The sequence below is a fragment of the Crocodylus siamensis genome, chromosome 1 (genome assembly GCF_052110815.1).
Source record: "Crocodylus siamensis isolate JL-2025a chromosome 1, ASM5211081v1, whole genome shotgun sequence".
NCBI lineage: Eukaryota > Metazoa > Chordata > Crocodylia > Crocodylidae > Crocodylus > Crocodylus siamensis.
In genome coordinates this window covers 120290358-120296521 of record NC_143395.1, presented here as the reverse complement: position 1 = coordinate 120296521, position 6164 = coordinate 120290358, and positions in this window count along the sequence as shown.

Here is a 6164-nt window from a genome sequence, read left to right as displayed (position 1 = left end):
CCTGGTCACCATGGCAGCCTACTGATCCTGGGCCTCCAGGTGCCTCTCCTGAAGGGCCAGGAACTCCTGGTCTGGTCTGCCTGGTTCCTCTCCCAGTCCCTCTTCTGCTGACACACCATGTCTTCCACATTTCAGGTCTGCAAATCCACTAGCTACTCCTTGGCCACTGTGACCAGCTGGTTCAGAGGACATGCAGAGGGCTTCACCTGAGACTGGTGGTGACCCTGAAAGCACATCCCTGTGAGCAACAGGTGCCTCTCCCCCACATGCACCGGCTGTATTTGCAGGGCCAGGAGAAAGAGACTGTTTCTGAGATAACATGCACTCTGTGAGGGGGCTCTGCACTGCCCAGTCTCAAATGGGAGGTCATCCATGCACAGGTGCCCAGAGAGTTGGCTAGACAGGCTCTGATACAGGCAGCCATCAGCCAAGCCCCCCGCCCCCTATTCCCACTGGGTCTGCAGGGGTGGGTAGGCTGTTGGGTGCTGTCCACCAGCAGTTTGCCTTTCCTTCCCCCTTCTGCCACATTTCCAGACTCACTCCCCCACCCCCACTCTCCTTCTGCACGCCAAGTTGTTTTCTCTGTTGCTGCCAGGTCCAAGACACCCGGGTTCATGGGGCAAGGGGCTCCCAGCTGACTGGGATGTGGACCTGGTAGTTCCCCTGCCCTCCCTCTAGGGGGCCTCTCTGGAGAGGTACCCCAGGGCTGGCTCTCCCACATGCCTGTCCTGCACCCTGAGTATGCCTCTGCTGAGAGCTGTTTGCATGGACTGAGGGTTGCCTGACTCATTGCGCTCTGCTGCTGGTGATCACCATGGTGCCCCACGCACATCTGAGACCCTGGCATGGGACCTGAGCTTCGACGATGCAGCAGGCAGCCTGACCTGCCCTGCAATGTTTGTCACCACCTGGAGGGGTACCTGTTCCTATGCTACATGTCCCTGCCCCCTGCAAATGAGGACATCGCTGCCAGCATTGATGCATTTCTCTGCATGTGAGAGGCCTATGCCTGCCTATCTGAGGAGGTACAGGCTTCTCAGTAAAGTTTTGCACTTCCTCCTGCCTGCCTGTATGCTGTAGGGAGTAACTCTGGGGGCCAAGATGAGCTCGCTAGGCCAGGCAGGGAGTGGGGGCATAGGCAGGAGCAGGAGTGGGAGGGCCCTTCCCTCAGGCTGCCGGAGCTTCTGGATGACACTGGGGCAGGGACCATGGAAGGACAGTTTCCTGGTGCCCCAAAGAGCCCTCTCCTGTTGATGCCTTGTTGCAGCTGTCATGCCACAGTGGAGGCTCAGGCAGGCTGCCCGTGATGTAATACATGGCATGGCTCTGGTCAGGGTCCTGGAGCATGAGGATCAGGTCCAGCTGCCACAAAATGGGCATGGATTTGCAGACAGCCCCTGACCAGCAGTTGTGATTGGTGATGCTGACCCACTTTGCTCTTGAGGCCCTGACCTTTATGCAGCACTGGTACATTGACTAATTGTGGCCATGCTCCTGCATGTAGCCTGGCAGACATGGGTGTTGGTGTACCTGTTTTGAGTGCACTAGTTGAAGACCTCAACCTCACCCAGCAGCACCACAAAGTCCACCATCTCCTCCTGGGACCCATTCCACCATTGAAGGATGTGTGTGCTGTCAGGAATGATGCCAGCGTAGCTCCCTTGATGGCCTCCAGGAGCTGCGTGTGACAGTCCAGGTGCTGCCAGGCCTAGACAGGTGCCTGAAATGCCCAGTGGGGGGCAGAACTTAAGACAGGCAGGCAAGCAGTGGGCTGTGCCAGGAGCCAGCGCCAGGGTCCAGGCAAGCTGCTGTGGTTGGCTGGGGGCCATGGGTGCGGGACCCAGTAGCCAGAGGCTGGCTGCAGGTGGCCCAGGGCAATTCATTCAGCCTTTGACTTCCCTGTTCATCCTGCCATCAGTTGTGGTAATTAATTTTTCTAGGCAGATACTTCCACATGGAAGTGAACTGATACTGTTAACCCTGTGCATGTGGATTAGCAGACAGCTCTCTCTGGTAGTTAATAATTTTGATTAGTATTTTGTTTTTTCACAGCAAAACTTATTTCTTCTCATTCAGAAATTATTTGTTATGCTGACACGTTAAAGCATTATTTTAGTTTCTTCTGTAGTAAGCCTGTGTAGTAAGAATTTATTCTATACAGTTGTGTATAGTCTCGAGATTTTTATAAGACTCAAGATTCCTCACACAATTAGACCTTAAAGGTGTAATACATCACCAAATACATTATCTAACTATCTACAGATTTTTCAGCAAAACTAGGCTTGTCACTCAGAATACAGCTTAAGCAAAAACAGCAAGGAAGAAAAAAACCTCACCACCTTTTAGGTGTTTTTGAACATGTTAAAGGAAAAAAAAAATGGGAGCACAAATTGAATTTTTAGAAAATCCTTTGTTAGATTGATTCTAAGTTTTGAATGCAAATTTGGTCTCAGCTTCTCCAAACATGTAAATATTCAACTTTACAATGATACCATTAACCCCTCTCTTCATTTGTATTACCTTCAAATATTCGGAGTTGGAAAAAAAATCAGGAAGAATGCTCCTCTTCACAGCAAAATGTATTTATTTACTCCTTGTACCTCCCTAGAATATTATTTCCTGTCAACTTAAAGTGAAATAATACACTTGATTTTCCGAGTTAAACATTATAACTTTGGTTTACTCTAAGTTTCTTTCCTATGTTGGTTATTTTGCCATTGTTTTTGTCTCATATTATTGAATTCAAAATGTGCAAAAACAATTGAGTAGCTCACATTCCCCACTCTAATTTCTAGTTCATATAAGTCTTATAACTGGCTTATTGTGAATAATTGGCTTGTTGTATACATACTTGGGAATTATAGTTTAGAAATAGTTCAAATTACTGACAGGTTCTGAATCACTACTTGTTGGTATGAATATGTCTTAATCATCTTTAGTTCATTAGTCAAAATCATATCAGCTGCCAGAACATAACCATGAAACAGATCATTCATAATATAGAGAAGGGAACAGGTTAGCCAAGGAGCACATGCTAAATGTTTATTTGCATGTTAATATTCAGACTGGTTCTCGGGGTCCTGGCATTCCTGGGTTAGCCTCCATTCTTTTATGATCATGGTCTGTAATGAATAAAAGTGGCTGTGCCTTCATTATAGCAGGTTTCCACACCATTTTTTAATGTATGTTAGGTTGGAATGTGTGGCTGCCTATGCAGGGGTGACACGAAGGGGGTGCATGTGCACCCTCTGAGCATGTGTACCCCTACAAAAAGGTGCCGCCAACCCCCACTGCCAATAGCATTGGTAGCATCTGTGAGAGCTCTCCCACTTACCACCGCTGCGCTCCTGCCACCAACACCGTGCTTCTGCCACCGCAGTGCCCTCCTGGACACCAGCAGCATACATTGCTCATGTGTCTGTGGGAACAGGACCCAAACTTCCTCAGGGCCTTGATACAGGTTGTATTCTGAGCTGTTCAAATGCTGATTGGTACTAGTATTAGCTGGAATTTGGAGCAAGCACACTTTAAAACTAAAAACCTAGTCCGACTTTCCCTCACCTACACAGTCATGAGTTGCTACTACGGCGCTGGGTTGGAGTGGAGTTAGGAACATTAAACTGGGAGGCAGAGTTAACGGGGTAGGGGTGAGTAATGAAATGGGAGGTAGGAAGGAAATGGGATTGGGGGAAGAGTAGTGAAACGAAGAAAGTCAGCCACTCAAGGATAAAATAAAAAGAAGAAAAATTAAAAAGAAATAAAAAGGAAGCAAATTAAAGAAGGTCTTATGTATTAATAAATTTGGGATTTGGAATTGAGGTTTAGGGGTTGCTGGTTGTGCTTCCCAGGATGGCTGTGAGGTGCAAGAAGAGCAATTTTGTTATATAGAGGAGTAGGTCAAAGAACTAGAATAATTAACGACAAAATCATGTATTCTTACTATGAAAAACTGTTAAAAAATGCTTTGAACAGTTAAAACGTATTATTTTTTAAAAGAAAAGGTAAGATTTCCCAGATAGATGATCATTTTGACAAAAAGTTTTATTTTTCAGAAAAATAGTATTTTTCAGTGCAGTAAGTGGTAGAGGAATATGGCCAGCTTTACTTTTGATCCTTCTCCTGTTTCAGTTGTGACTGAGCTAAAATTGCCTTCTGAGTTAAGCTGAAAACCTGTTTGTTAAAGACAGTGGGTTGCACACAATAAGAGATATGGCTTAAAAACTAAAATACAATAGAATAGAATGGTGTTTATACTCATTCTCTGGGAGTGGAGGGGGGTGCTTTAAATAGAGCATCTCTGAAAGCCGATCTAACTACAGTGCCTAGAGTGTCAGCATCCCTGCACTGAAAACATGGCAGCAGGATGCTTTAACTAAAGCTCATTGAATATTAAAGCACCCCAGCCATCATTTTTCAGCACAGGGACACAGATACAACATGACATGGAGTCTGCTAGAGCGTGGTAATTATCACGCTCCAGCAGACTTGATTGAATCTGCTTTAATGCACTGTAATTATAGACCATTGGAGCAGCCTCACTGCACATGTACAGACACCAGAATAGGATAAAATAGAATCAAAATCAAATCAGAAGTTGTTATGCTTAATCTTTATTTTGAAAGACATAAAAACAAGAAAGCTTTGTGGGACACTTTTAAAGGGTTATAAAAATATGTATTTTACTTTATAAACTTCTCCTGATTTCCAAATATGTCACTGGGTCACAAAAATAGAATCTCACCAAATCCTTGCACCTCCCTCCCCCCAGAAAAAAAAAAATTACAGTCATTTTTCAGCATCAAAGGGGACTTCAGATTCTTCAGAAAAGCCTGAAGTAAACTAAAGAAATGCTAAATAGGGAATGCCATTCCATGATCCCTTGCAGTTGAGGATGATTGTCTTCCATGATTACCTTATCTGTAGATCTGAAGATGGCTGATGAGTCTGATCCAGGATCAACAGACTCTGTTGCAACTTGAGCACATGTTTCTATGTGGCATGAATGGCTCCAGATTCTTGATTCAGGCCCTAACATGCTGTTTCTCCCACTCCTGCTTTTCTGCCTCCTGTTGTTGTCATGAGGTATCAAAGTACTGAGATCCTTGCAGTAGACTCTTCCTTCATTTGGGGTGGTCCAGGGTGATAGTGTCCCATGAGTTGATGCTGCATTTTGAGCACTAGGTTGATGCTGCATTTTTTTGAGTTGGTCTTGAGGATGTCCTTGAAGCACTTTGTCTGTCCTCTTGAGCATATGCCTCGACTGAGCTGGGAGAATAAAACTTCTTTCAGGAGTCTGGAGTCAGAGATGTGACCAGCCCAATAAAGTTGATGTTGGATGATCATGACCTCAATGCTCAACATGTTTGCATGTGAAAGGATGCTAATGTTGGTGCAGTTATCTTCCCACTGGATTTGAAGGAATCCAGAGAATGCCATAATGCAGAGCTGAGTAGTACAAAGGATGAGTGGTGCAAAGCTGATCCGTGGGCTAGACCAAATCCTCAGACTGGTTGCCTCATTCCAGTGCATGTCCTGGACAAGCAACAGTGGGCCTGTCCTATGCTGGCTACTCCACGGCTGTGTTACTTGTCTCTGGAGCCATCATTGTTGAGGCTGAAAGCCTCAGTGTCCCCCAGGTTAGTAGGTGAACTTTTGACTTACTGCTACTTGGAGATGGTCAATCTACTTAGAGAGATGTCCAGCAACAACTGAGGTGGCAGGAGGAGCATTGTAACACTTTCCTGAGGTAATACGGGAGGTGACTGGTGGAGAATGTGAGAAGGCTGACAGATGTTAGTCTATATAAGGTGATCATACCTGATGGGAGAGGCACGAAGTATGAGAGAGTGAGTGAGCAAGTGACCATGAGGGATTGAAGCTTAAGAGATTGTGAAAAGTGGGTCAGCGTGAGTGAGGCCCATGGCAGTCAATACCTCATTGCAACTGACCGTATGGGTGTGTGTTGTGTTTGGGTGAGGTCCTGAAAGGACAGTATTCCATAAGTGTCTTGATCATTGTGTATCAGAGTAGGTGTGGGCATCAATCTCCTGTGTGTGTGTGTGTGTGTGTGGAGATGAGGACCTGGGAGGCCAAAATCATAGAATCATAGAATAGTAGGCCAGGAGGGACCTGTAAGATCATCAAGTCTGGATCCCTGCCACGGG